General features: G+C 30.4%; 1 long non-coding RNA gene and 1 pseudogene across 1 annotated transcript; one reads left to right on the top strand and one right to left on the bottom strand.

Annotated features, from left to right (window-relative positions):
- Nucleotides 1-1,582: 1,582 nt before the first annotated feature.
- LOC106308209 lies at nucleotides 1,583-4,089 on the bottom strand (annotated as a pseudogene).
- Nucleotides 4,090-4,147: 58 nt separating this feature from the next.
- LOC106308211 lies at nucleotides 4,148-6,230 on the top strand. The gene is made up of 4 exons (XR_001263520.1): nucleotides 4,148-4,412; nucleotides 4,524-4,630; nucleotides 5,030-5,094; nucleotides 5,759-6,230. It is a non-coding gene; the product is annotated as an uncharacterized LOC106308211 (long non-coding RNA).
- Nucleotides 6,231-22,908: the final 16,678 nt, after the last annotated feature.

Below are 22,908 nucleotides of genomic sequence, written 5' to 3'. Positions count from 1 at the left end.
GTCTTCTTTTACTATCAATTTGAGATGTTAATATATTCATATTTTAGATTTACAAAGAATATTAATATAAATATCAAAAAATATATATAGTTATTCTATTAACTAACCTGTACTATAGGGTAATAAAATAATTTTAAAATAATAGTTAGTTTAATATGTATTTTGCTGATTTATAATATTTTTGTATATAATAATATATGGGTATATAAGTTTTGTTTGTGCATAATATTCTATAGCCAGTTTAAAATTTTATGTAAGTATAAATATATAATCATCAAAGCATACTATTCTTCCGTTTATTTGGTGTGTTTTACATTTGATTTAGTTTATCTCTAGCAAATTACTGACATAATATAAAACAAAAATAAATCCTAACATAAATATAAAAAAAACAACAACAAGTACTATAGTAGCAATAACATTGTCCTAAACAACTACAAATATATTTTTAGTGACTAAGATTACCTCAAAGTTAAAACTTTATTTTTCACGGTATTAGATACTCTGACATAAAAAAACAATTATGGTAATTGAAAAGTCAATCTCATTCTCTTAACATAATCGCACTTACAACCAACTAAACATAAAAGAAAATTTACACAAAATTATATATTTCATAAAGACTGATATATTGAATTCCGCGTGTAGCGCGGATTTGCCCTAGTTACTTATAGAGATAACTCACAAGATAAACCATATCTTTTCCACTAAAGATTCAAGAATACTCAAATCTGTTTTTTCATTGTTCTGATTCTTCTGAAAAAAATTAAACCCCCAAAAACTCAAGTTTTGTTGTCCTCGTGTTGCTCTGGAAACAGAACGGAGAAGAAACAAAGAAAAAGAAAGAGTGGAAAACGCTTCACATCTATTTTCAACTGCTAGAAATACACACCACATCTATTTTTCCCCATCGTGAAGTTTTCCCTTAAGAGATCATAGTTACAGACTATCAGATAAATGTGAGAAGAAAAATGAGATATGAAGATTTCAGAGAGTTTTAACATGAGATGGAAAAAAAAAAACATTCAGAGATGGAAGAAAAAAATTGAGAGGCTGAGACAGAAAAATGTTAGTAAAGAAGAAAGAGGAGGAGCTTAGTCTAATAATGGCTATAGATAAGTTTTTACAGTTTTGATGTGTGTAATAATGGCTACAGATAAAAGAAAAGGAAGAGGATGGGTGGAGGATTTTTTTTTATTTCATGGGAGAATTTTTTTTTTTGTCAAGCAAATCTATACTTCAGATTAAGTTTATAACAAGGAGAGAGACAAAATAGTAGCAGTAAAGATGGGATACACTAGTACTAGTGTCACAGATAAGTACCGGTTTGGTCAGTACTACACCTAAGTCTAAATATAGTGGCATACTCGTATTAATCAAGAACGTACAGTTTCCATGTCCGTTTACCTAATATCATTTCATAATTCGTATATCTACGGCAAATTCCCTTTAAATAATCCATGTCAGAGATAGTTAAGTTACCTAGGTTTGGAAACCATAGCAGAGATTGAAGTGATTATGTAATAATTATTATTCATTAGATCCGAAGATTGTAGCAAGGAAGAAATTTGAAATCCTGAAAAACATCTCTATTAAATCAAATCCACCAAATATCATCATACAATCAATAATAATAATAAGTTAGAAGCTTAAGAGCTACAGAAGTTGAAGTAAGAACCTCAGGCTAGATGATTAATACACTATAATACAAACATATATCCCGTTATGTAAATCAACCTATGTTTAAACACATAGTCAAACCGTCTTCTTTGTATTTCTCAACTTTATCCTCTGTGTTTTCCTCTCCATCATCTTCATCACTCATTTCATTAATGGCATCTGTGATGATATCCCTCACCTCTGTTTTTCTATGCATAAGATCAACTCCGAAATGGTTCCCTGATATTATGACAAACATCAAATTAACAAATAAAAACTTCAATGGAAAAAACATTCATTCCCTGCAAATATAAAACATTTATGAACTGAGAAAAGGGAAAACATACCAAGCTTCCGCAGAATATCAGATAGAGTTGCCTGTTTTGAAACAAAGATCAGAATGTCTTTTAAGTTTAAAGTTTTGGTAAACCTTTGTATATAATATGTTTTAAGTCTCAATATATTGTGTCTTACCGTATTGAAGTCAACTTCCTTCAGAATCTTGGCCACCACTACATGCATTTCTTTTGTGGTGGGTTCTCTTTTGCCTTTCTTACTGGTTTTTCCTGTACGCTCCCACAATCAGTGAAAGAAACATTCAGTAAACAATTGATATGAAATATAGCAGAGCTGAGAAATAGTTTCAAACCTTGACCTTTGGATCCATTTGCCTGTGTCTGTTTCTTGCCTTTCTCTTGAGAGGAATCGTCTTTATCAACTTGTTTGGAGGACTTTCGACCAGATTTTGCAGAACCTTTAAGAGATTTCTCCTCTTCAGGTGCTGGTTTCTCCTTTTTAGTAGTTCCTTTTAATGGGATTTTCTTATCGGTTGACTTTTTCTCCCTAGCTTTATCTTTCTCATCTTCAGTTTCAGTATCGTCGTTTCCGCCGTTTTCGTTCTCTGGAGCTGCATCATCTTCTCCATGAGAGTCATTAGTTCCTCTTCAGTTTCAGATGGCTGTTCTTGCTTCTTTCCCGTCTGCTTTCTCCTCTGAAATATCAAACAGACACACACGCAGTGGATGTTTACGCAGGGCTTTTAAAAGGCTTAAAAATCAACTCAACCAAAGACATAAAGAGGAAGGATATTCATGAAAATGCTCAGAACCTTTCTTCCAGAGAACTAAACATGAAAATGAAAAACAAAATCCAAAGCCTAATCACACAAGGAGCTAAATGGGGAATACTAAGCAACAGGAAACTTATCTTGGAATCGCTATTATCGAGTACTATACATTGCTTCATCTTTACCCCAAACCAAATGGAAGCTGTAAGTGCAACTTATAAATTATGACATACAAGAGAATCAATGTATAAGGTAAGCTTCCTAGGTAAAGTTATGAGTTCAAGAATTGATAAGGGAAAGCCCAGACGAAGCTACTGGTATCGTAAAGACTCCAGGGTTCGAGTCACAACAAACTTGACTAAAAACCTAGAAAATGAGCTAAAATAAACAAATCAGGTCAACAATTACAAACCTTGGCCATCTGATGATTCTCCACAAGTCACATTTTTGGGTGTGCTCTTCTTCCGTTTTTTAGTCTCCTATATTATATTACATCTGTTCACGCTTATTAAAAATTTAATAAACATTTATAATTTAAATTTTTTTTTATTTTATTATACACTTTCCAATAAATTTTTACCAATGAAATTTAATCAATTCAAATATTTTCATTTAATGTTTCTTAAAAGTATAAAAAAGTACCTTAAACATATAGAAAATCTATCTTTGTGGAACAAGTAAAAAATCTAAAACATTTTACTTTCGGAAACTCAGAGATTACATTCAAAGAATGAAAAAAGAAAGACTTCAATAAACAGACAATTTTCAACAGTAATCAGATTCAGCTGCTAAGTTAAGAGTACCTTTTCACTATGAGCAAGTACAATATCCCTTGTTGCCTTAGGATTTACCAAAAACTCAATCACAGTTACGACAAGTTCTTCCTAAAAGTATCAGAAAAGATGTATTAATTTAAGATTCATTAAGACACAAATAGATAGTCTGACTCTAACCAAATTTTCTTATCACTAACCTTTTTCACATTATATTTGTTTATTGGTATGTCAAGCACATCACAGAAATCAATTAGCTTCTCTTTGATACATTTCTTAAGCTTCTCCTTTGCTCTTGGTTTTTGCTTCTCTTCCTGAAGAACATTTTAAACACAGCTCTCAGAACAAGGCCGATCATCACACAAACTTAAATATCTACTAGTAGATATTTCTTCTCACCGACCATACAAAACCAGAAAATAGACCAATGTTTCTCTTAAGCATCTTCGCCTGCAAAGACACAACCCCAATCATGCAAAGAGAGAGATAACATTAAAATTTCCAAGATGATATAAACAGAGAGAAATAATATAAAAGGAGGCCAAAAAAAATCTATTATCTATCTTCTATTATTATAAAAGTGTGTTTTCTTCACTCTCATAAAACCATATAGGATGTCAGCTAGATAAGTCTCAGTTCATATCATTACGACACGTGCCCACGTTTCAATCCGCGTTGTTACATTAATTTTGTTGTTGCTTGATTTGGGCTTCTGATGACACTAACATTTCGATAGTTTTATGGTCTAAAGCCCGATAGCCCAACAAATTAAACCCTAATCGTGTTCATCTCTGTTCTCTGCTCAGCGGCGACCTCTGAACTTCACACTGAATCTGAAACGGTAGGAGTTATCGTGGCTTTGAATACAGGCTTAGCTTGGTTGGTTGAGTCGGTGGACCTGCGAGTATAAATAGGTCAGTGTTTCCCTCATCGATCTCATCCTCTCTTCATATATCTTTTACTAAACTTTCTTACAACACAAACTGCAACAATGGTGGCTTACCAGACCTTTTTTCTGATGTTAGCACCAGTCATTGTTCCGGTACGGTCCTCTCGCGTCTTCTGCGATTCTGGGAAACCCGAGGGGGAGGATAACTGATGGGATTGGACATGCTCCTTCTTGATTCAAAAGGTTTGCGTCCTAAAAGTCCATCGCCTTCAACTCTTGATAAATGATTCAATAGATAAAGGATTGATTGTGATGTATGGAGCTGAATATGCTTTTCCATTAGTTCATGGTGTTGATCATTAACTCTCTTACCGCTATATAAACATCTTCAGCTGTTCTTCTGCTGATCTATACATTTAGCATACGTCTTCATAATTTCATATGTCCTCTTTATCATTCGCCAAGAAAATGATGCTTACTGTTCGAATGCTAAATAGCTGAGCTTATTGTTTAAATTATTTTTTTGATTTTGGTTAATTTATTAGAAAAGAAATGTAGATCTGAGGGAGAGTATAAGTATATGATTGTGAAATTGATGTGTCCTGGTTCTTGCAAGTGTTCAGGAGTTCTTTTTTTTTTCAGGATTCATGTTCTTCTGTTTGTGCTTCTGAACTCTTATGTTGATCCAGTGTACAAAGACTATGGAGGTAATTTGATCAACACTCTTCTGCATTTTAAAAAGTTGCATATCAGTTGATCATTTTCTTTGATGTCAATATGTTATAATCCATCAAACAACAAGTTGATCACATAGAGAAAACACTGAAGTTTGAGCTCCTTTTCCGTTGTTTTTACAAGTATCCATTGTTCATGTATATGAATGATAAAAATATGCTCTGGTTTACTCTTGGTTTCTTACCGTCGGGAACATTCTTTCAACCCTTACTATGACCATTTCACCAATAAATTCAATAAGTTTATGTGTTTATCTATTTTTCTCCTATTGAGTGTTGCTTCACATATCATTTTCATCGCAAATGTCAATTCATGCCCACTAGACACTGTAATTGACTTAAGATTATATTATTGATTCACCTTTTCCCTTAACATCATGTATTTGGGGTTGATCAAAATAACATGATTATGGTCACATGGGCCAGGCCCAGGATGCACGCATAAGCGATATAAGTCTTTACATTTTTACTTTTCCCATGTGTTTTTCTCTACAAAATTTGAAAGCTAATATGCATTTAACTCCATATACTACAAAAAGGCTTCAAACTATATTTTTGACAGTTAAAAGAGTTTATATTTATTAGCTTCAAACAACAGTTTCTTGCTTTTTAACGCTTCTATATTAACTACTTGCAGATAAGGTAGCAAGATGTATCGCATGGGTGCATGATCAGCAATGTCACCAGGTGATATAGCTTTAAAGGTGTGGCTGAATAGGTTTTCTAAGATTCATCTCAACTTCTCATCAGCACTTCCATCATTACCAAACAGATTTATGGGCCTACCAAAAATAGACAAGCTTTGCCATTTCTGCTACTCTTCGTTTACATGTACAGTGTGGTCAGAGTTGGAGAACAGAGGTGGCAGCTGCAAATACTGAAGGAAGCTGAGAGCTTGACTTCTTGAATGACATCGACCTTGATTCTCAAGTTATGATTTCCATGCCTTTGTTCAAAATAAAATATAACTAATAGTGTGATCTTTTCTATTTTTTTTTTTTACTTAGTGGCCACGATCAAGGATTTCGAAAGATTTTTTTTTGTATCTAAAGACCTGCGATATAATGTAATATTTTTATCCATTACTATTTACTATATTCCAAACTTTATTTACCTTTTTTTTTTATAATAAGTCTAATCTTCTTTGCTTTAAGGAGATAGACATTACAAGAGGATAGAATCACAGAAGGCCTAAACAAGGGTTTCATTTAGTTTTAAAGAAAGTGGTAAGTACAATAACAATTTTCAACTTAATGTCTTAAGGTCAAAAAAATTTCATCATAATTTTGTAATATGTGACGTTGTACTTAGTTCTGTATTAGACAGTATCACTCACTTCTTTATAATTGTAACTTAGCTTATAAGTATAACTTAGCTTATAAGTATTTGGGCTTGACTCTATTTTCCTAAATATTGGTTTACTAATTCTTGATTAACATTACTGGACCAATACACAAAAAATAGCCTTCAACATTTTAACCTCTGTGTTTCAAAAAAAAAAGAAGAAATTATGATTACGAAGTTTAGGGACCACGAAAGAGAAATATAGTTTCAAATATAAAATACTTTTTGGTAGGAATACATACACAATACAGATAAATATCCATTTAGTCCAAAAAATCTAACTCGGAAGTCGAAACTAAAGAATATTTATACATTAAAGTTTTTCAAATATTAATTAATTCATTCATTGTTATAATTTTAATTTCTCTAATTAATAAAAGAAAAAAAACTGATTAATAAACCTAGAATCTTATCAATGGTATAATATGAGCTCTGAAGGAAACAAGAACAAATCATGAGTTTTGTTACATCAGATGGTGCGTCCTCCTTATACAAGGAACAAAACACAATGTAATATTGTCTAGAAAAATCATAGAAACCAACATATATAATGAGGTTCTCAAATATCCAAACCTGAAAGTAAAAAAAAAAAAACATGATAGTGAACCTCAGCTATTATATGGTATTATAATATTGCAATACTTCCTTTTGGTTTTAACCATATTATAATACTTCCATATTATATACATAGTCTGAATTTTTAATGAGATTTTGGAGATTTTTCTTGGACACCAATTCTATTTATATTTCCACTCATATTTATTAATTGAAATATTTTTATATAAAACTACATAAACATTTTTAAAAGTGAGAGATGTTTCATGAATTTGTTTTTTCAAAAATAAAGATATTGTGTGTTTTCACTAACAAAAATGATTTGAAAACATCTAATCTCAATCACGTAAATTATTTTTAATATTTATCTTAGTTTCTTATGAAAAATGAAATCACTGACAGTAAATTTACACAGTTACATAAAATATTGTACGTGATTGAGATTATGTGTTTTCAAACCATTTAAACATGTTTGTAAATCACGTATAAAACATACCATATTATAAATGGAGGTATATCAATATTGAAGTACAACAATTATATTTTCATGAACTTTTATAGTAAAATAAGTATATAATTTGCAAATAGATGCAATACACACTACTACAATAAATCATGAGCACATTAGTTTCTATGTATAAATTTTTTGTATCAACATAAATATAGAAAAAATAAAAGTTACATTCTGAATTAAAAAAAAAGAGCTCAACCGCTGTCTAACAAAAAATATAATATAAAATAAATTGATAAGAAACATATAAGAGTAAAATTAAAACTATAATATTTAAAATAAAACAAACAAAAGTTTTATTAGAACTTTTTGTTTACGGTAATGAGAATGAATATTATATTAAAAAGCAAAAAGTAGTTATAAAAACATTATATTAGATAAAAACTTCTAAACTAAAAACAAATGTTGAATGAAAATTTAACGAAACCAAATCCCCCGCGGGCTTGCCCTAGTATATATATATATTTATATAAAAGGAGGCATTTTTTCCTTTCTTGGCGTAAAGAATGGTGGTGAAGTAAGAAGAGGTTGTCGTCAGGCTTCCTCTTGGATAGTTTATAAGCCACTGAAAACAGTTCAAAGCTAAATCAGACAACATTCTTTTTTAATCCTTGTACGCCTCTCACCGAAACGAGTCATCGGCGACTTACTTCCTTTTTCTTCATCGTCCTTATCATCACTTGCAGGATTTTCCCCGTCTCCGTGGAGATTCAGCTTCTGGTATCTTCTCCTCTATGGTTTCTGTTGTTGCCATGTGTGAGACTACTAAAAACTGAAAACCGAAGCAGATGAAGCGAGGAAAGGAGAGAAACCCTATATTTCAGAGCTTTCTGGGGATAAACTCGAGAAAACCCTTAGTTTAAGACACAACCCAATCCGGGTTTGGAACACGAAGGTGCGCTTTGGTCACCAGTTTCAAAGCTCGCGGCAAAGCTAAGCTGAGAAAGCTATCAAAATGTATTCATACAGATTAACAGAAACTGCCATGTGTAGTGTACTGACTGTACTGTGCAGTTAAAACGACGGCGTTCACTCTGATGTCTTTTTTATCTACTTTAGTGAAGGCATAATAAAATTATGCGCCAAGGTTAAAAATACCAGACAAAAGTATTGCTAAAATGTTTCCAACGAAATATTCTTAAGAAAATTTATTACATAAACGTATAAGCAATTATATCTACTAATAATAGCAATCCCAATTAATTCCAAAGGTTCTGTGTTTTTATAGGAATTTCAAGTCTTATCAAAAGTTGTATTTGTTCATTTAGGTTACTTTTGATTAAGGGTTGTGTGTTTTCATTTTAAGAATTGTATTGGTTTAAAAAAATTGTCAAAATGTAAAAGTATATATCTTTTTTTAATCTTAAAAATTTCACTAGTTTAAAAGAACTTATCAAAATGTAATTTAAAATGTAACTTTTCATTTTAACATTATGTCTTTTCATTTTAAGAATTGCATTAGTTTAAAATAAATTGTCAAAATATATAAATATGTACCTTTTCATCTTAGTGTCTGCATTGGTTCAAAGGATACATATTATTAATTTAGCAAGGGTCTACAGCAATTTAGAAAATTAATAATAAACGGTTATTCTTCTATAATCTTATAGTTGCCGGTTGTTAGAGATACATGAATTTTCACTTCGAACAATTGTGTCTTTCACCACTGGTGTTTATAAATACTTTTTTAGTACACGAATTTTGAAAATAAAACTTTTATAATGGAACTACCTGAAGATGCTGTGTGTAATATTTTATTAAAGCTGGCCATGCAGGCATACTTGTCTCTTGGTTACCGTAACGTTATTTTCGAAGGAGATAAACTAATTAATACTCAAGTCCGTCCTTGATCATAACGAGTCTAATAAAAAACTACAAGTCCTGAAGTCGAGCATTGTGGGACTGCAACAAGAATTTGAAAGAGGGCGTTTTGAATATTGCAAACGTGATGCTAATGGATGTGCTGACAAATTATCTAAATTTTCAATAACTTGTAATCATGTATGGGGTGGGGTGTAAACCATATATGTCCATCCTTTTTACAACTTCATGTAATACTCGATAATGAATAATAAACAAAGTTTAGCCGAAAAAAAAATATTTTATTAAAGGTCTTCGATCAGTCAAGTAAAGATTTTGGAAATTGTAGAATAGTCAATAAAGAAATTGAAAGAATTTCAAAATCATCTTATGTATTAAAAATCTACTAATCAAATACCAGACAAAAACCTTTCAATATAAAGAGACAGATGACGTCCGTTAACACATACACAACTCTTATTTTTCTTCCTACTGAACTGATGAGCGACAGAGAAGGTATAACAATGATTGATGCTGCCGCTTGAGTGGTCATAATGGAAAAACATAATCACTTTAGGGATTGGACGAAGGTTAAAACAAATAACTTCATTATCACCAAATCAATGAATTTAATTATACAGTTAAAATATCCCTTTAATTATGTTTTTAAAATAATAAAATAATTCATTGAAATCTCATTTTTTTTAAAGGTTGTGTTTGTTCATTAAGATGTATTTTGATTAAATGTTGTATCTCTTCAATATGAAACTATTGTAAATGTTTTTGAATAAATGTTATGTTGTACCTTTTCATCATAAAAATATATATTAATTGATTTTTTGTTAAAAAAGTTATATACTACCATTATAAATGTGATATTTTAAATAATTAATTAAAATTAAAAAATTATGACTATTCATATAAGTATCATTTCAAAATAACTACTATTAATTTGAGAAGATGTGAATATTTAAATTGAAAAGTTATGACTATTCATATAAGTATCATTTTAAAATAACTACCATTATACTAAAATGATGTGACTATTCAAATAGATCTTTGAAAATCTATAAATAGTCTACGTCCATGCGTTTTTCAAAGTAAAATTTTCACTAATCTAATAAAAAGGCGAAGAAAAAAAAAGGTTTTTGCAGTTATTTGGTTACAAATTTTTAGAAAATATTTAAATGAAACATTGTCAACAAAAAATTGTAGGAAGTGTGACTATTTAAATTGAAAAGTTATGACTATTCATATAAGTATCATTTCAAAATAACCACATTTAGACTAAAAATATGTGACTATTCAAATAGATCTTTGAAATCTATAAATAGTTTACGTCAGTGCCTTTCTCAAAGTAATTTATTTTACTAATCTAATAAAATGGTGAAGAAAAAAAAAGGTCTGTGCAGTTATTTAGTTACAAATTTTTAGAAAGTATTTGAATGAAACATTGTCAACAATAAATAGTAGGAAGAGATTTTGGTGTTTGGATAGCCAAAAATCATAAACGTGATAGTGAAGTCCTTGATCTTAATTTTTTTTACTAGATGAAAAGGTTTGTTTTCCATACTTACAAATTTTTCTTCTTCTAATGGAGGAATCATCAGCATGATGTCACCACCTATGCTCTTCGTCCCGTAGTTACAACGCCACACTGGAGAGACGGTCTGTCGCCGGAGACCAATAGCTTTTGTGCATGGTCATTCGTGGACATGAGAGATGTGAAGAATAGACTCACAAAGCCGGAGCCACCGTTATCACCCGTGAAGTTGTCGTGAGTTTAAGTGTTTTTTATCTATGTTTCTTGTGTATCAAGCAACCGTTTATAATAAGTCTGGTTGTAATCATATTCTAATAATTTATCTTATCTTATTTCTATTTGATTCCAATCTTGTGTGTCGCCCTGGGCCGGCTTTGGTAGGGGGCGAGCGGTGCGATCGCCCCGAGTCCAATCCGTTGTCCACCTATTTTTTAATAGATAAAGGACTGATTTTTTAAAAAAATACATGTATTTTTATATTAAAAATAAGAAAAAGGGTCCAATTTTTTTATATGAAAGTAATTTTTATTTCTATAGATTTAATTTTAAAAATACTTCTGGTATTTTGAAAAAAAATATATTTCTATCAGATTTTTTTTAAAAAAATAATAGTTTGGAAATTAATTTTTTTATCCCAGAGTCCATGACACCATTGAGCCGGCCCTGGTGTCGCCGATGAGAAGTCCATGGCGGAATCTTAATTGTTTTTGGTGGTCAAGTCATATTCCCGTTCCATATCGCATTGACAGTAGTCAGTAGAACATCAGAGAGGATGACATGTATAATATTTTTAAAGAGGTGCCATTGTTATTTGAGATAACGTGTTGGTTCAAGATGACAAAATATGTGTTTTCTTTAATAAATGACTAGGTAATAACTCGCGTCTTGTGCGGAATGTGATTATTAGTTTCGTTATTTTTTAATAAGGAGACATTAATCTGTTTAATCTGGATATCGGTTCGGTTTTAGGTTGTTTTTTGGTTTTTAATCTCCTAAAATATAACTATCATTTTAAATCAATATTTATTTGGTTTGTTCGGTTAAAATGTTTGATGTTTTTGTCTTTTTTCCTGTGATAGTAAAAAAATACTATTATTTGTTTGTTTTCATGTTATGAATCTTAGATAGTCGTGATGTCGAACTAATGGTTTCATATTATAGTTTCTAAACGGATAATAGTTAAAAAAAGAAAAGAAAATTATTAAGACAAATCATTTTACTATAATTTTGTTGATAGTGAAAGAAGCATTAAGAAAAAGAATATTTTAACTTCCAAGAAAATTAGATATTTCAGTTGTGGTAAACACTTAGTTATAAGGTGCTCACGGCAATGTGCACATGTATGTGTATGTAAAAGTATATAAAAAGGGTTGATAAATATATAAAGATACTGTTAATTAATATTAAATGACATTTTTCAAAATAATACATGAAAAATAAAATTCTTAAAATAAAATTATCTAAAAACAAAAATATCGTAAAATTTAAATAAACTATAATATATAACTTATATATAATTCTTTAAATATATGTGTATATATATATATATATGTGCATATAACAGATCAAATTGGATATACGTTCCTATAAATATTGATATTCTTTTTTTTACGGATATTGCATTTTAGTATTTGATTTGCTTCGTAGAGTAACGGATATCCTTATTTTTCGGTTCGAATCAAAACGGATAACGAATCGAATCAAAATTTATGAATAATTTGTCCAGTTCTATTCATAAACAGTAAAAATAACGTAAAGAATAACCAGACGTGTGAGTTTTATATTAAAAAATGTAAAATACATAGTGAGAACATATTTATGTAGAGGTTGACAGAGAAACTCTCTACCGGGGACATGTGTTCATTTTAGTGTGAACGGATTTATTACAATACTTCTACACGTGATATGTGTCCAGTTTAGTGCACTACAAGCAAACACATCTGTTGGCAAGGGAAGAAACCCTGGCAATTCCCTTGCAAACCGCAATTTGCAATGAATTTGCGAGGGAAACATTTTCGTCGCAAATCCGTTCTCGCAAATAAAAAATACTCGCAATTCCTTGCAAATGCGAGGGAAAACGTTTTCACACAAATTTGCAACGGAAGATGATTCCTCGCAAATTTGCGACGGAAGATGATTTGTTGCAAATTTGCGACCGTAAATAGTTCTGCAATAGATTTACTAAACACAGTTTTCTTGCAAATTTTTGAAAAATATTTTAAAAATATATATAATTTTTGCTATTAGTTACATTATTAAAAATTTAAAAAATATAAATCACAAAATACAATTAAAATATATAATACATTAATTTTTATTTACAAAATAATTGAATTTGGCTTACAAATTAAAGTTCGGTTTACAATTTAATCTGGTTTACAAACTAAACCAGAATTTAAAAAAAAAAAAGTAAAACCAGAAAAAATACTAAACCTAATCTTCAAGCTTCAAGCCGCCTCCTCGACCTCACCGGATCTCACAGTGCCGCTCTGTCACACCATCGCTCTCTGTCACACCATCGCCTCACCACCACCGCACCACCCTTAACCGGAGACACGCTCTGTCACACCACTACTTCTCTTTCCTGTTTCATCACTGCTGCTTCTCAGATATGTAAAAAAAACAAAACCAATTACAAATATATAAGAAGCTGAAGAGACCTGTGATGGTGGTGAGTAGGTGAAGCCAACAGAGAGCTTGACCGAGACGAGTCTGCCGCGCCTCCACCTCCGCTTCAGCGCCTCCACCTCCGCTTCAGCGCCTCCTTCGCCACAATATAATTAAATGGTTTTGTGTTTATGATTTGCTTTCAATATAATTGCAACTTAAATATATTAGAACTAGGTGATAACCCGCGCCTTGCGCGGGGTGAATTGACTCGGTGATTTAATGTTTGACATCCAAAATAGAGTATGTATTTGCAATATATGATTGATAAAGTAGGACTTTATAACAACGGAAGATTTAATGATATTGCCATAAACAGATTATTGTAGTTGATTTTTATATATTCTGGTCTTGGAGAGGAAACAAAGAATTGGTTTTACCGGCGAGATTTTAATATCGCAGCTATTATTCGATGAACCGACCGGTTGGGTTCAGTAAACCCAAATAACCGATTTTCAATATTACGTCCAGTTAAACTCTATATTAAAAAGAGTCCAGACGTGTAGTTGTAATTATGCCTCTGTAATCCTGGCTTCACAAACTAATGATACGTACAAATAGTTCGTATGCCATAAATCAAATATTACAGAAAGGGAGATCACGTCTTCATCTTCGTCTTGCGTAACAAATAACTAAGCTTATCTTCTTGTGACATCGTCATCTTCTCTTTTCATAGTTCATAAATTCTATAAACGTTCAAGAACCGTAATGCAGTGTGGAGCTGCGCAACTTAGCGAGCTTGGTCATGTCTCGGTTCTAAGATACAGAGTGTACTCTGTTTCAAAGTGTTCTCGTCGAGATGAATAGTCATGTCTCTCTTGTAAGACAAAAGTAAAAGACGTCTTCATCTTCTCGGTTCTGTCATACGAATTTAAACGTCTTCATCTTCTCCGTTTTATCGTCTTGAGTAACACAGAACTGCAGCTTACCTTCTTCAGACGTCGTCATCTTCTCTTTCGATCATACTTCTTCATATCACAAGCATGCGCATAGATTGTCACATTGAAGAACAAAGATATGTAATAACTCAGAAGTCACGGTCAAGAACAACGTTAGACATAATAAACTAACTTTTTATAGTTCATACAATCTATACACGTTCAAGAACCATTATGCAGTGTGGAGCTAAAATGCTTAGCGAGCTCGGTGATGTATCGTTTCTAAGATTCAGAGTGTTCTCTTCTTGAAAGTGTTCATGATGAGTTCTTCGCCGATATGAATGTTCATGTCTCCCGTATAAGAGAAAAGTTAATTACGTCTTCATCTTCTCGATTCTGTGTTTCTAACTTACACGTGTTACTATCTAGTGTTTCGCGATGTGCACTGACAGAGCACACCCGTATATGTTCTGGAAAGTGTTCAGGATGGGAAATAATCTTTACGATGGTACGGTGATGTCGTAGCTTAAGCTTTACGTGATAACTCATTCCACGAGTGGTTTTTTTAATTTTCTAGATCAATGAAACGTTTCCCAAAATTATGGAATAGCAAAACCAATTAAGGCAACTAATTTGTGAGAGTCTCTGTCCAGTGGACACGTGTCATACATGGTGTGAAAGCATTAACTCCAATGCTCCTCTTTTAATATATAAGGGATTTGGGTTTGATAATTAAAAGTTTAAAGTTGAAAGATTATATTTATGATTAAAGGTTTGGTGTTACGAAAATAGGTAATGAGGTATAGATTTAAAGTATGAGTTAAAAAATTTTAAGAAACTAAGTTGAAAATATAAACTTGAAAAGTTCCAAATTTAAATTAGTAGTTTATGTTTAAGTTTTGGTGATTAAATTTGAAAATGTTAAATTTGGTGTTTTGGATTTTATGATTGGGGGTATAAGGTATAGGGCTATAAGCGTATGGTTTGGAATATAGTGTTTGAAGTATAAATTTAAGTTTTAGAACTAAATTTTAAGAAATATTAAATTTTAAAGTTAGATTTAAGATTTGTTCTTTGACTTTGAAAATATTAGATTTAGTGTTTAGATTAGTGATTTGGGGTATAAAGTTTATATATAGATTTTAAGATTTGAGATATAGTGTTTGAGTTAAGATCACTGATTTTGTTTTTGTGTTGTTTAGTGTTTTTTATTTATTTTTGAAATGTATAATGTAAAATTTTAAATTTTGTATGTAGTTTGAGATATATATATATATATATATATATTAAAATTAGATTTTATTTAAATTATGAGTTGAGAGAAAATGATTTTGCAAGGGAAATGCAATGGATCTCTCACAATTCTCTCGCATATTTGCGATGAATTTGCAAGGAATTGCGAAGATTCCCTTGCAACTTCATCGCAAATTTGCGATTTGCAAGGGAATTGCGAGGGATTCCTACAAATTCATAACTCAATGATTTTAGGGTTTCGTTGGAGGTTTTGGTATATTTTTTGGTGGAGGAACATGTATTTTGTATTTGTTGTTTGAAAAAATAATTGAGGTGAAATTTTGTTTCAAATTGTTTTGGAAATTTAGCTGACGTGTATTTATTGTATAAATTATAGAGTTTTGATGTTTAGTATTTTGTAATATTAGTTTTAAGTGTCGAGAAATATTTATCCCATGAATATTTAGTTGACCGATATTGATTAAGTTTCCAAAAATATTCATCGTACTTGTTAAACACTAAATATTTTAATTAATAATTTTTCATTAACTTTATTTGATTTTGGGAGAGAAATGTGATAAAATTTACATATATGATGCATGTTCTTTGCAAATCTATTGCAAATTTCCGAGGGAGCCGTGAGGAAACAAGATACACATACAAAGTTCTTGCAAATCCCTTGCAAATTTGCGAGAGAAATGTTTCCTTGCAAATTTGCGAGAGATTTGCGAGGATCATATATTTTCTTGCAATTCCGTTGAAAATCTGTCGCAAATTTGCATGAAAAATTTTTGCTCGCAAATTTCCCTTGCAACAGGCGTGTTTTCTTGTAGTGGTGTGAACACATTTATTATAATGTTTCTCCTTTAATATATAAGGGATGACGAGGAAAATGAATCTTATCCGTTAGATATTTAAAGCAAATCTAACCATTGTGCCATTTCATGAACCATTTCATGATAGAAAAATTTTAAAGGTAAACAAATATATAAAATGCCTCTTTTTTGTCAACATAAAAGATATCTTTAAATTAGAAATATATTGTTTATGCCCAACGTGTCATCAACGAAGAGATACAAACATATTGTGATCTAAGAGCTATGACGTGTTGTAACGTAAGAGGTAGAATGTGTAGTAATTCAAGAAGTATGAACGTATCAAAATCCAAGGGATGCGAACTTGCCGTGATTGAAAGTTTGTGAATATGTCATGACCGAAAAGATACAAACAGGTCATAACCGAAAGGATGCAATGAGACCTAAAAGATGTGAAAGTGTCAACCGAAATGGTGGGAATGGATCATGACTAAAAGAGTGTGAATAATCGTGACCGAGAGGGTGCGAATGGTCATGACCGATAAGGTGTGAATGGACGTAACCGAAAGAGTGTGACTGGTCGTAAACGGATCAAATAATGAATAGATTAGGAAATGAAGAGTTTCATTGTTTAAATTCATCAAAGATTATTATTTTGAATACATAAATTTCAAGTAATGCACAAAACAAGAATCTGTCTGATTTACCAATAAAAATATTTATTTTACAAGATCTCTTAAATTTATTATATAATCATGTTTAGACAAAATACATTTTTACATAGCTTCAAAAATCATAAATCTCATATTTGTCTTTATAAATTATCTTATTAAATTAGAAAATGATTAAATTTAAATGTGTTTGCTTATTTTAATTAGTTCAAATATTAAGTATTATTTAAAATTCAGAATAACTTACATAAATTAATAAAAGAGGTATATTTTAATTGGTATTGATGTATTAGTATTTTGTTTGTAATCTAAAACTATAAAATATAAATTTTAAAATATTATATATAAATAAATATAAACACATATATTCTACATTTTGACATGAGAAATTTTCAAAAAAAAGAAAATTAAGAAATTTTTATATTAAAACATAAGTTGCAAATTGATATATTTATTTTTATAAAATAAGTTTCCGCACTATAAGTGGTTACAATATGTGCCTCTTCTATAATTATGTATCTTTTCATATGCAATAGAGTATCTTTCTATAATGATGTGTATATTTATAATATATTGTAAATGTACTATCTTATAATAATTATATACTCTGGAATTGAAATAAATATTAACGATTTTGTCTTTTCATCTTTAAAATATGTTAACAAAATATATAAATATGTTTCTTTTCATCTTAATAATTATATTAATTTAAAAGTTATTTAAACGTCTAAAATGTGTCTTTTCTTCCTAACAGCGGGTTTCTTCATCATAAAAGTTTTATGGATTTAAAAGAAATTTTCAAAATGTAAGAATATATCTTTCATCCTAATAATTACATTGGTTAAAAATACATTTATGTATGCATCAGTTTGATATATGTGATCTCTATTTATTTAGTGAATCACTATTACACATAAATAGGAGAGGATTATTAGTGATTTAAGTGAATCTTACAACCGTTTAAGTGAATTGCAAATATTTGGTGAAAGTTATGTGGGTGATATGCTAAGAAGATATGTTAAGGGATAAGATATCTTAAAATTACCATATACGCATGTTTTCGACCACACACGTTTTACATATTCTCAAAAAAAATTAGAATATTTGACTTGTCATTATAAGTTACCTTACTAATTTAGTTAATGAACTGATTGGAATGTGTTTGCTTTCTAATTAGTTTTAAAACATCGTTTTCAAAATATTTAAATAATTGAGCTAAATATATGATAAACATATATATTTTATTTGGTATTGGTATATTTGTAATTTTATTACAACCAAACTTATAAACGCAATATAGATTTTTAGTATTATCAATAAAGTAATATAGTTGCAAGAATACCAATTTTGAAACACATGTATTTTCTTAAACATAATTATAAACAGTTTTTGTAAAAATTTACATTAAAAAATATGACATACTTATTTTTATAAAATGAGTTTCCATGCGATATCGCACGGGTTCCTTACCTAGTAGTATTAGTAAATTCAATATAAATTCTTCATTCCTTTTTCGAATGTTAAGGATTTGATTAACTTGAAGAACTCTTATTATATGTTTACAATGAATACACAAGGAATCGACGGCTATTTTTTTGATATATAAATCGTCTTCAAGCCACAAATAACTCTTTGGACGGCACTTGGGGATTACTGTACTACTTGTTAATACTGAAAGTGGTTTTACATGCTTGATTTGTTTTTGGGCAATTCTCTTTAATAGTCTCTTTTAACTTTTTGTCTCTGAATAAACTCTCAAACTAAATATCAACTAAATAATCTTCATTAAGTGATTAAGTGGAAGTCCCCTTGGTCCAGTGGGTTGACTAAGAGTTCATTAATGCTTCTACACCAGGAGGTCTGGATTTCAATTCCCGGAGAAAGCAGAATTATGCGAATTAATAGAGAAACGACATACAAGAGATCTGCAGCATGGCACAAGGAGTACCGTCAAGCATGGATCCGATAGGGCGGCTCAGGTGATGCAGTCAGACATGAATCCTCATAAGGCAGGTAGAATTATTGGCTATAGAATCGTCTTGTAATATTTCTCAGAATTTGTAATAGCATAATATATCCAGCGTTAAAAAAAAAGGGTCTATAATGCCTTTTTTAATTGTAATTAGATAAAACAATTAATAAATTGTAACGACAAAAAATAAAGTACGATGACTGACGCTTGAAGTCAACTTCGACGGCGAGCTCCAGCGACGAAAGAAACTATGATTCTCACAGTCGACGAAATGAGCTGTGTGAATCAGTACTTTTCAATCGTTTTTATCAATGGTTTACGAGAAAATCTTAATTTTATTTAGGGTTTTCGAATTGAGATTTGGAATTTTGTGTTGTTGTTCTTCTGATGATACATTTGAGTTTGTATTGTTGTTTGAATCGATCAGGGATAGCAGAAACAGAGTTACAAAAAGGAATTTCAGGAAACTTTCTTACAGGTAACTTTGACTTAAGGAGGAAGACGAGCTCGTGACTTTTTTTTGGTAAGAAATTTTGAATCTTTGATATTTCCATTTATTCTCTGATAAAACTCTGTGTAAAGAGAGCTTCGATTGTTGGAGTTGATCTCTTTGTTGTGTTCCCCTTTTTCACATGAATGGTAATGTAACAATGTCAAAGTGTGATTGCAGGTCTATGATGCTTTCAACAACAACCATTCTAATACTGATACTGATAACGCCGGTGATAAAAAGCTTAGTGAAGCTTGGAGTCACAGCAAACACGTAGGTATCAACCGCTAGCGTTATGTTGTACCTAAGTTGTTTTGTGATGGGTTTTGGAGCCATACCAAATATCCTATGGATTTTTAAAAAGTTTTCGGATTTCTCTCCAAAGTACTCGCTTCCTTTCCAGTCTTTCAAAGGATTGCTTTTTTAGTGTGTTTATCTATTGTATTTGATTTTGTCCCTCGTGGTTCTGTAGTTTTATGCTAAGCTTGTTTTTTGGATATGTCTCTGAAATGCTAGTTTAATACCAATCATAGCAGTTTATCTATAAGATCTTAATCATGTTTGGTCTCACGTCTAAGCATTTTGATATGATTTGATGTTAAATTTTGGCATTTGAAAATTGCAGCCTAGTCGTAGTAGCAACCCTGTGGTGAAAGGCATATCTATCAGGTAAGATCCTTAGTTACTAATCTCTTTGAGATAAGTGTTTATTCATTTCTTTGAGAAGATTGTTCTTTATTTTGCTTGTTTGATTTCAGAAAGGATTTGTAAAATTTCGGAAAGATTTCCAGAAAATCTGATATTAAAAATTCTTGGTTACGCATGATAGCAATACGATGGGAGATTCATTACCTTTCAGACTAGCACTACCTTATTTGAAGTATCATATTGGTTCTCAGCCGAGCAAAACAGTGTTTATTTATTCTGAAATCATAGTTGAATGTATTTTGGAAGAGAAACTATTGGTATTTATATCATTATGAACATGTTTATCCAGGATACTATACAACCTTTGACTGAGATCATTTCAACAAACAATGAAAAAGTAAACACAAGTCTATTTCATATATTTAACCGTAGACAGTCTTTCATAACTACAACTTAAAAAAAGAAAAAATTAAAGGAAAACACACAAGCTTTGAATAACACACATGCCTCTACAATGTCTACACCAATTCTTTGATCAAAATCAGAATACTGATGTAAGAAAGTATCTTTAATAAAAACTAGGTTTTGACATGCGCTTTAAATGCGCGGGATTTTCTTCTTTTAAAATATATATATTTTTAAAATAAAATATATATATTTTAAAAAATATTTGTTAAGTTTAAGATTATGTATCTAATATTTGTCTGTCTAATAAAATTATAGTTTTGTTAATTAATTATGTTTTTAAAATATTCATAGATGTTGAAATGATTTAAAAGTTGTAAATATATCTTCATATAAATTAGTTTTGAAGAACTGAACTTTTTATAATTTTAATATATTAAATTTTAATTTACCTAACTATTATTTTTGTGAAAATATTATTTCACTTCTTAGTTGTAAACATTTAAGACTATAAAAAGATCAAATATTTATATTTATATTTAATTAACAACCAAAAATATGTTTTGTAAAAAAAAAACATTTATGTGTTAAACAAAAAGATTCTCCAATATTCTGGCACAAAAAGTGTTTATGGTTTTGGAAATACAATTTTAGGATAATGCATTTGAAATTTTTTATAATATTACTTTATTTATTAATTATTAAAGTAAAAAACTAGTGGCATAGCTTTGTAATTTTCTTCAAAAACAAAGGACCGAATCCTATGAACTTTTTTGTTCTAATAGTATAGATGGGTTGATATTTTTTTTTGATGAAATTTTCAATTTATTGATCAATCAGAAAATGCCATTTACAAAGAATAGACTAGCTAGAGATTGGAACTTAAACCTATAAAAAAAACTTTGTACTAGCTAATGTTTGTAAATCTCTACAGTTTTCTTTTGTTATAGACTGAGACACATAACTCGAGTTCTTCCACCTAATGTGACACAACAAGTATGCTCAAATCTTGTTTTACTTTTGGAGTTTCTGATTTATTTTAGGAAGCTTTTGTACATTCAGGATTGCCTTCATGATTTGTTGCAGCAAGTGAGTTTCATTTATTTAATTGTAGAAACTCCTTCATAACCACTTTTTTTATTTAGGTTGTTATTGAAGAAGTTTCAGGATGTCTTCAAGCATTTACAGTAAGTTTATCAAGAAAGTGTTAAATGTGGTATAATTATAAAACACATATGTTATCTAGGATACCTTGTGACACTTTTAGGATAGGTTTCCAAAAAAATAAAATGAGTGTGTTTTCTTCCATAAGTCTTTACCTAAATATAAGGATATATTTTGAAAGTACCGGGATCGAATCTAAGAACTCTCGGAAAGGAAATCATAGTGTGCATCCCTTATGCAAAGGGTGTTATATTTACCAAGTGTTATAATTAAACCGATATAAAAACAGATTTATATTTAATTAAAAATAATATTATTTTTTCAAAGGGAATTGAATGCGGGTGCATATGTCTTTCACTTTTAGTAAGAGTAGTGGTTTAGCCGCTAGGCTGAGGAGAACCATTTGTAATTTTCAGACACATAAATATATTTTAAAATAAATTATATATAATAAATGTTGGAAAGCATTTGGCAATTTTTGGATGGACTTCTAAAATACTATATCAGTGTGTTTCTATGTAGAAAATTTTAAACAAAAAATTGAAATGAGATCAAAAACTAAGGATTTGATATCTGCATATTTGGTAAGTTTCAAATTGTGATGTAGAATTTTGAGTAAAAAAATTAGGACAAAATTTACTCTCCCACAAGTTGAACCCGAGAACGCTAGGAAAGGGGAACATAGTGTGTGGCCACTAAGCCAAGTGTGTTATATCTGAAAAACAATATAACCAACAGCTTTTTATTCAATAAAAAAATAGTAAACGTTTCGATTCTGAGGGAAAACAAACGCTGGTGCTTGTGTCTTTCAAGTTTGGTTTAGCCGCTAGGCTGAGGAGAATCATCTGTTATTTTCAGACACAAGTTTATTTGAACATAAATTTTATATAATAAATGTTGGAAATCATTTGGCAATTTTTGGATGGGCTTCCAAAATAATATATTAGTGCGTTTCTATGTAGCAAAGTTCAAACTAAAAAATGAAATGAGATAAAAAAAAAAACTAAGGATTTGATCTGCATATTTAGTAAGTTTCAAACTTTGATGTAGAATTTTGAGAGAAAAAAATTAGGACAAAATTTGCGTCTTCC

The sequence above is a fragment of the Brassica oleracea genome, chromosome C8 (genome assembly GCF_000695525.1).
Source record: "Brassica oleracea var. oleracea cultivar TO1000 chromosome C8, BOL, whole genome shotgun sequence".
Taxonomy (NCBI): Eukaryota; Viridiplantae; Streptophyta; class Magnoliopsida; order Brassicales; family Brassicaceae; genus Brassica; species Brassica oleracea.
This window is presented reverse-complemented; position numbering and strand designations above follow the sequence as displayed.